This window comes from Alligator sinensis, unplaced genomic scaffold (genome assembly GCF_000455745.1).
Source record: "Alligator sinensis unplaced genomic scaffold, ASM45574v1 scaffold952_1, whole genome shotgun sequence".
NCBI lineage: Eukaryota > Metazoa > Chordata > Crocodylia > Alligatoridae > Alligator > Alligator sinensis.
The window spans coordinates 69,735-78,512 of NW_005841999.1; the positions used below are offsets into that span (position 1 = coordinate 69,735).

The 8,778-nt window shown below is 38.6% G+C and overlaps 1 protein-coding gene across 3 annotated transcripts in view; it reads right to left on the reverse strand.

The window, feature by feature from the left end:
- Positions 1-8,778, reverse strand: part of LOC102385831 (ZZ-type zinc finger-containing protein 3) — an 83,130-nt gene that overhangs the window by 55,277 nt on the left and 19,075 nt on the right. The window contains exon 1 of one of the 3 annotated variants that reach the window (XM_025201619.1): positions 8,626-8,772. The exons of 1 other annotated variant lie outside the window; for it this stretch is intronic. The gene's annotated coding sequence lies outside the window, so the exon portion shown is untranslated. Of the gene's footprint in view, positions 1-7,483; positions 8,773-8,778 lie in introns of those variants that run through there. One more of the 3 variants, XM_025201618.1, reaches the window with a different exon arrangement.

Genomic DNA, 8,778 nt, shown 5'->3' on the forward strand with positions numbered 1-8,778 from the left:
CCTCGGACCTGCTTGAGATGCATCTGTGGATGCACGACAAGGTATGGTTGGCCTTCCTGACCGCGTCCCCACACTGTTGGCCCAAGTTCATTGTGGCATCAATGATGACTCCAAGATCCTTTTCTGTCTCAACACTGGTGAGAAGGGAGTTCCCCAGCCTGTAGGTGTGCCGCTGGTTCTTCCTCCCCAGGTGCATTACCCTGCGCTTGTCAGTGCTGAACCCCATCCTGTTCTCTTCGGCCCACCCCTGTAACCTGTCTAGATCCGCTTACCGCTTGTTATCAACCTTTTACTGTAATTCTCAACTAGGGTCCCTTGAGATCCTTTCAAGGGTGCCACACAGTTAGGTTTACACACATGATGCACAAGATAAACCCAAATATTTAAAATAGAAATTCACAGTTGTGGTCCTTCTGAGTTCTTTGCAATAGAAAAATGCTCTATTATTTTTCTTTAGGCTAGGGGATTTCAACCTTTTTTAATAAGTGTACCCCGGCAGCCAGACACAAACTGGGGTGTGGGGGGTTGCATGTGGCTGGATGTGGACCAGCAGCAGTGGGTGGCAGTGGTGGCCGCCACACGGGAGTTGCTTCCCCCCCCACCACCACAACCACCACCACAGGCACCACGTTCAGTGCCTGCGAGGCCTGCAGAGGGGCACTGCTGCCCTCACCCACCCTCCCCCAGCCCTGCTCCTGGGAAGTGGCGGCGCAGGGTGGTGGCGCTCCGTCCCTGCCCGCCCATGTACCCCCCAGTGCCTTCCTAAGTACCCCCAGGGGTACACTTATCCCCACTTGAAAACCCCTGCTTTAGGTAAACAATGAATGAAAACTAAGAGCTGACATTTTCCGAAGGGTGCCCTCAAGTCTTAACAGGTTGAGAACCACTGCTCTAGTGCCAGACAACAGCTTTTACCACCACTTCTCCTAGCTGTATGGCCACAGCACTGTACAAGCAAAGCTTCCCCACAGCCACCTGCCCCAAATACCCCTCTGAACAAGTTCATCTCTAAAATACCACTCTGCCTTGCCTTCTGTCTGATTTCAGACTAACTCAGAGGTGGGCAATTAGTTGGGCTGGAGGGCCAGTTAATGGGTTTTAGTGAGTTGCTGAGGGCCACACACGCACACTTCCTTTCCTGGCAGGCAGCACGGTGGCTCTGGGTTCTGCAAGTGCCACATGCTGCTGAGCAGGCAGGGCTGCTTTGTCCAGCATGCCCCACAGCACCAAAGGACAGAGCCACTGCATTGTCTGCCAGCAAGTGGTGGTCCAAGCGCAGCTCACCTGGGGCCTGCCACATCATGCCACCACCCACCCTGTCTGCCTGCAGGCTAGATAAAAAAAAAAAAAAAAATCAATTAACAAGCCGTATCCAGCCCACAGGTAGTATTTTACCTACCCCAGGACTAACCTGTTCTATAAGACAGTGAAAGACATGTCACATTTACCACACTAGCAGTTGAAATATATGGCACAGACTTCTAGGATTTCTCCAAGTAGCCTGCAGTATTTGTGCATAAATTTAGCCCTGGACATTTTTATCCTGGAAGTCTCGCAATATAAATTTACAAATATTAACTATATAATTTTCTACTCTGAAGTTGCATAAAGTAATACAGGGGTGAAAGCAAAGAAAGTTTCTTTCTCCCGTTCTAATAACCGACCAGACCTTAAATGCCCAGTAGTATGTTTAATTCTTCCCTTTCTGTGGGACTAGACACCTAGATGACTAACAGTTTTGAGCTTCCGGACAAAAAACAAAAAAACCCCCAAAAACCCAAAATTTTGCCATAAATTTATTTATTTGCGATAACAAATCTGGGCTCCCTGTGCATTAGTAATGATTAAGACCTGAAAATATCCAAAAAGAACATTTCTGAGGGAGTATACTTAGAATCAAACTTGGCTTTGGAAAAACTTTATTTGAGCCAGGACATCAGACCAGGCGTGAAGACTTCAGCATATCTTTTCTTTGGCACTAACTACTGGACAATGGGAAGCAATATAGACTATCTTCTCCATCTTGGAAATCCTATTAATAAAGAGTCAGGGGATTTGCAGCAACAGGAGCTATGGATATCAGCAGCTGATCTCAGTAAAAAAGGAAAGAAAATGACTTAAGAGAAAGACTCAAACTGTACTCGCACATATTACTACAATATGAACAGTGCCACGGCAAACAATGAACCTAAAGCCTATATTTCTTTCCCTCCTCAACTGCCAAATGGCAAACAGCCTTCTCTACTCCTCCTCTTGCAACGCAAAAAAAAAGACTAAAGAAAGAATGAAAAATAAAGAACTTCTGATTGGTTTTCTTCATGTCTGAAAAGAAAAAATAAGAATAGGGTCTTAGCTGGACTTAACCCAAAAATATCACTGCTATCAAATTGGGCAATACTCGATGCCTCAATGACATGTTTATTTCTTCCTACTTTTATTTACTTGGGGAGGAGCTACTCACAGACCTGCACAGTTGATAAAACAAAGCTAAGAAAAAAAGCCATATAGTCATATCCCAAAATTCTAACAGTTAAACAGACTGCCATGTCAACTCCCATGTTCAGACACGTACAACAAAAAAACTGTAAAGAACCAACCCCCCCAGCGTAACTAGTCAAAGCCAGATAAACGTGTGTTCAACTGATTCTCAATGATGGTTCAAATGACATTCTGTACACCGTTACATATAACCAATACAAATAAACACATATTCATACTGAAAAATGTATGGCATGCAACCTTCTGAAAAAGTAATTTTCTCCACAAGCTGCTTCCTTAAATTTGACTTTTCCTTTTATATTCATAAATATCAGAAACCGTCTCAGAGGACTGGTAAGACTGTATACTGTTATTGTAAATGTCTTACTGTCTATTTCATGACTTGAGTCAGAAAAGCAAACTCGTATTTTCTTGCATATAAATGTACACTTTTTCCCCCTCCAAAAAATGGGGGCTGGAAAGTAAAGTTCACATTATAAGCAAGAAGTGTAGTAAGAAGTTTCTCATGGTTAAGGGCAAAAGTGAAAGTAAAAACTGCACCAGACTCAAAGGGTATGGACAGAAATTACACATAAAACGGTATAAGTGATCGAAAACCAATTCAAATCTGTAACACAACAGAAGTTCAATGCACATAAACCACTTTCAAAATGGCCAAAACCGATTTAAGATAAACCTGGATGGATGTAGTATCAGACTTAACTGATTTAGGTTAAATTAGTTCATTGAACTTCTGTCCCAGATCCAAGTTAACTCTCAGTCCCCCAGCACCCCAAGATGCTTTGCACCTACCCCACAACCCCCCTCCCCCACAGTGTATGTGGGCTAGCCTTGGCACAAGCTATCTGCCCCAACTAAACAAGGAGATGTGCTCTAGCACCCCCCAGCTTCTAGCCTGGGCCACCACAGGCATGTGGCTGCATTTCCAGAAACAAAAGTGAATGTCTGTTCACTTGCTTATTGGTTCAATCTACGCAGTTTAGACTAATTTCCAAAAATTGAATTAATTCAGCCTCAGGCTTTTGCACTGTCCATCCTTTGCCAGAGGGAATAGAACAATAAGCAGTAGCCTCTGCTCCCTAGCTGCTTCTGCTCAGTTACTTACTACAAGGAAAGTTCTGTTTTTCTTCATTCTGCCTTTCAAAAACAAGCTGCATGAAATAGGCAAGTAAATATGGTATCCCCTTTCAGTTTAAATTTAACATTATGTTGTTCTAACAGAGTTCCCTCTGGACCATGGGTGGTCCACAAAACAGGTGCTACTGGTCACACAGTATAGGCTGATACTCATTTTCTGCAGCTGTACCTGAATAAAGACAGCTAAAGTAAATAACAACACTTAGTTAACATTTTCCAATAAGTAATCACTAGGAGATGACACATGGATACTATATGATTGAAAAGAGAAAGAAAGATGGTTGGCTGGGTAGCAAACTCTTCTGTGCTCCAATATAAGAAAAAGGGCTTCCTTCATTTATTTTTAGAATGGAATCTAATACTAGATTTTAAAATTATGTGTAAATAAAGCTTTAATACTAAAACTTATATTCAGGGAAACCCACAGCATAGGTTTACCCGTATTAAAATTTTCGTATCAAGAAAAGGAAATAAATACAAATGCATTACAGAATGTACTTAGCATCTGAATCAATATAAAAATCAAGTCATTTTCCTTTACTTAATCTCTTAGAGGCTAGTGACTAATTTTCCACTAATTATAGCAAACAAAATGATAATACAAGGTTGAACCAAAGCCAGTAAGTATATACAAAATGAGTAATTAATGTAATTGTTCCAATGAAAACTACTGTAGAAGTGTAATTATGATTAAACGGCAATAGACTGAGTGTGCAGTTTTGTCTAAGTTCTATGCATTTCCCTCACTTCGTACCTTGATCACAGATGTCAAAATAGCCCATTTAAATTATTTTCTATTACCCAACCAGCATGATAGGTAGTCTTTGACTCTAATAAAATCTTGGGGGAGACCTTTTAAAATTAGCATCAGAGAAGCTTGAATAAGGGTTGCACAAGAGTGATTCTGAAGAGAAAGTGTAAAAACAAGAATGGGGTCTTAACTGGAAAATAGGTTAACCAAAAAATATCACTGCTATCAACCTGGCCAATACTTGATGTCTTAATGACATGTTTATTTCTTCCTACTTCTATCTAATCCATTTTCAATTTATCTTAAGATCTTAAAAGCAAGTCAGAATAGGTCTTTAATTTACTCTACTTTGTTTAAAAGCAGTATATCTAGCAGAAAGCACAATTTTACATCTCAGCAATCCCAAATGCAACCTACTCTCCACACAGTAGAGCAGAACGTGGACAAAAAGAAAAACTAAGATCTATTTATAAGGTAAATAACAGAAATCCATAACAGCCTCAGGACACTTTACCCATTTTAATTAATGCTCATGATATTCTTACAATAGACATTATCATCCCTATTTTACAGATTTAAGAAAAAGGTAGAAAAATTACATGACTTGACAATAGATTCACAATTCATATCAGAGCCTGAACCAGAACCTCAATCTCCTGACACTCTGCACTTAAATGCTTTGAACTTTGCTTCCTCTCAAAACAATGTTCTGCAAGTCACTGGGCTCAAGTTCAGTTTATATTCCTAAACTGGAAAAGAGAAAAAAAAGAACACAACACAAAAAAGTTGTCTACAAACTCTATAAAGATGAACAATTAAAATTATTGCAATGCTTCTCTTCATTCAACATCAGGCAGTTTACTTAATAAATATCTACTTAGCATGTACACTAAAGAGGTGTATATTTTCCTAACTGTGATATATCTTAGTGGAAGACAACATTTCTAAAATGCCTTCACGTGTAGACTCATAAATATTTTAATGTGTGAACAATCAACTAGCATTTAGAAAGTCTATTTTTAGTGTTTTTTTTTATTTTTTAGCAATTATGATAATTTGGAATTTTGGTAATTATGTTTTCCAATTGTGAAAGCAGTACCTTTATTCAAAAATTACTATACAGTGTCCAAACCAGAAATATTACTAAGCTATCCAGATCCCCAAAAAATCCTACATTAATTCTGAAAACATTAAATTAATTCATATGTGGTAGCAATACACAAGATGAGCAAACTACAACAACAGATTGTTAACATCTGGATACCAAGATAAAACACCCAGCTCTCATTTCAAATGTCATATTTTTAATAATACTGGTTTGTTATAAACATTTCAAATTGCAATACAACTTTAAAAATGTTTTAGATACACAATTTGTATTGTGTTATGGCAGGGTTATAAGGGACTAATAAAATCCTACTCCCTATATTGATGGGTATTCTACTGAAAGCAATCCTAAAATCTGCTCCTTACTGAGGGATTATATGCCACAAAAGTGCTGGTAAGTAAGCCTAAATGTCTATATCTACATGTTGCATTTGAGTTAATGCTGCCATCTTTAAAACTTTTTAAACCTCTAAAACGTTAGTCTTGTTGTTAACATTCAATATTAAAAATATTGCAATGGTAGTGGGGTGTTGAAAGACTACTGAGGGCAAACCTGGCAATAGTTTTCCAATACATAAAAGGTAGTTATATTAAGGCTAATGATCAATTGCTTTCTACGTCCATGGGAAGAAGGATGAGAAGAAATCAGATTAATCCGAAGCAAAGAAGATTTAGGTGGCATATTAGGAAAAAGGTCTATAACTGTGTGAAATGAAACAAGCTACATAAAAAAAGACATGAAATACTCTTTAACCTGTTCAAGATCCTCTGAGGTCCCCATGAACCCTACACTTATCTGCATCTCTTGACTTTCTTATTGTATTACCTATAAGGATATCAAAATTATCATCCCCTAACAAAATGAAATTAGCCACCCAAGTGATGAACATTGGTTTGTCAAATACTAATTTTTAATAATATATCTGTTTGGTAAAAAAAAGATGAGAAAAGATATTATACAAAACATCAACACTGTAATCCACCCCCACCCCCAAAAAAATTAAAGTTTCATTTTTTTATTGCAGGTATTGCAAATAAGCAAAATATTTTTATAAGTCATCCTTTTGGTCCTCTAAGTACATTGTACAGTAAAAATTAAATGAAACATCAAGTTTAATCTTAACGATATTTTGAAATTTTAATTTTTTTTAAAAACAGAACCAAAAATGTTTTCATGCAAATAAAACATATCAGTTTTCTTGCAAAAAGCAGCTTTCAGAACTTCCAGCTCCCCACTTCTATGGTTTATATAAGTATAATATATTGGCTGAAAACTAGAAAAAAATTGCACTTTATCAATGAGCAATAAGCTTTCTTCAGCAAATAAGAGGACCTATACCAGTATTTTCTGAAGAATGTAAATCTCTTAAAAATTCTATCCCTTATGGTTGGAAAGATGAGCTTACAAATTTGAACAAAATACAAACAAAGCAAATGTTGTTAGAAATGTTGAGGAGAAGTCAAATATTAGGGAACTGTATCCAGCCTCCTGACTACTCTGAGGAGGCCAGGTAGAGAGGCTATCTGCATCAAAGGAGAAAACGACAGAACTAGCCAAGACTCTCCTCCCGTGCAGCAGCCAGAACTCTCTATGGACTGTGTAGAAGAGTGAAGGACCAGGCATTCACAAAAGTCAAAAGGTCCTGGAAGAGAAACAAAAAACAGAAAACCCCTGCAATGTTCCAGAAAAATTAATTATATATTAGCTTGGGGCTCATAAAAAATGGAACGTATGGCAGAAATAAAACATCGGAACACTCTCACACAGCTAAGGAGGTAGCAGAGGTATCACTGAATGGACTCCTTTCTGGAGCTTTATCCTTGTACCTTGCTAGGACTCCAGCTTTCCTTTCACATTAGCTTGGTAGGGGATTTTGGCCTCCAGGTAAAAGCAAGGTAAATATTTCAATTCCCAAAGCTCTTAAATATTAGAGAAAAATGTGTATTTGAACACAGCTTTGCTTTAATAAGCTATTTGACATAGCTTACTTCCTAGGTTTCTAGATGCTGCAAGATCCGGGCAGTGATTCTCAGCCAGGGTGCCATGGGATGCCTTAAGAACCTTTCTAGAGTGCGATGAGGTGTCACATGATGTTTGCACTGTTAGGTTTACAAACACAATTCAAAAGACAAACCAAGAGATTTGAAATAAAAATACTACAGTATGGATTTCTTTCTTTGCAACAAAAACAACCCCCCCACCCCTCATTCTAGTCTTTTTCTGCAGGCAAAAAAAGTGAAAACTAAGAGCTGGCATTTTCTAAGGGGTGCCTTAACCTACTAAAGGATCTCTCAAGTCTATCCATAGGTGCCTCAAATCTAAAAAGAATGAGAACCGCTGCTCTCCGGGAAGAGAGGCAGGGGACATACCAGTCTGTATAGACCCTGCATAAATATTCTCCCCCTTACCATCCACCATGCTTAAAACATAAAATACTGGACTACGGACACAGGGCCTAATCCCACAAGGCATCTCCATGTTCTGTGACACTTTAAATACATCTTTTCTTTTTTAATTTGTGCTGAAAAGGAAGAATCACTTCAGTAACTCTTAAGCACTGGAAATAAAGACTTCATGTAACGTACTGAGGAATTTCTAAGCTATTTAAAATAGCAACACACATAAAAAAAGATCAAAGATATTCTTATTTAAGGTCTAAACAGCCACCTCCTGCCCACACAAGTGGGCATACCATTAAGAAAAAAAGCTTAAATTGCTACATGAGCTTGTAATACCAGGCCCCATACCTTTTTTTTTATGGAAACCAATTTTATATAGTCTTCAGGGCACCAAACTTAATGAGAAGCCTTCAACTACAGTTAGTTAAGGTCATACATGATTTAGCCAAATCCCACATACAAGGTAAAAACCTCAATCCCACTTAAATCCAAGAAACCCTGATCTGTGGCCTCAAGCCTGTGCCTCCATCACAAAACAAATAACTTTTTTTTTTTTTAAATAAAGGCCACTATTTTTATTAACTTTAAACAAAATCCTTTGAAAAGGCTCATACTTTTTTCTGCAGCTGAGACTGATACCCATCTTACCCTATGACACTTATCTTCTAGGAAAAAAATAAGTGCCAACAGGAAGAGATTGTGACCAGTGATCTCCTGAGCTACAAACTCACTTGGGGCTGTGCAGAAGGAAGCATCACCAGGGACCCACACATGATGCGGTTAAAATCAAATGTTATAGCAAAGAAAATAATAATAATAAAGTGGGGCCCAAACGGTGCCCTCCTTTCACCCCTGGCCGCCTGAGCCCAGAGGGGGCTGAAGCC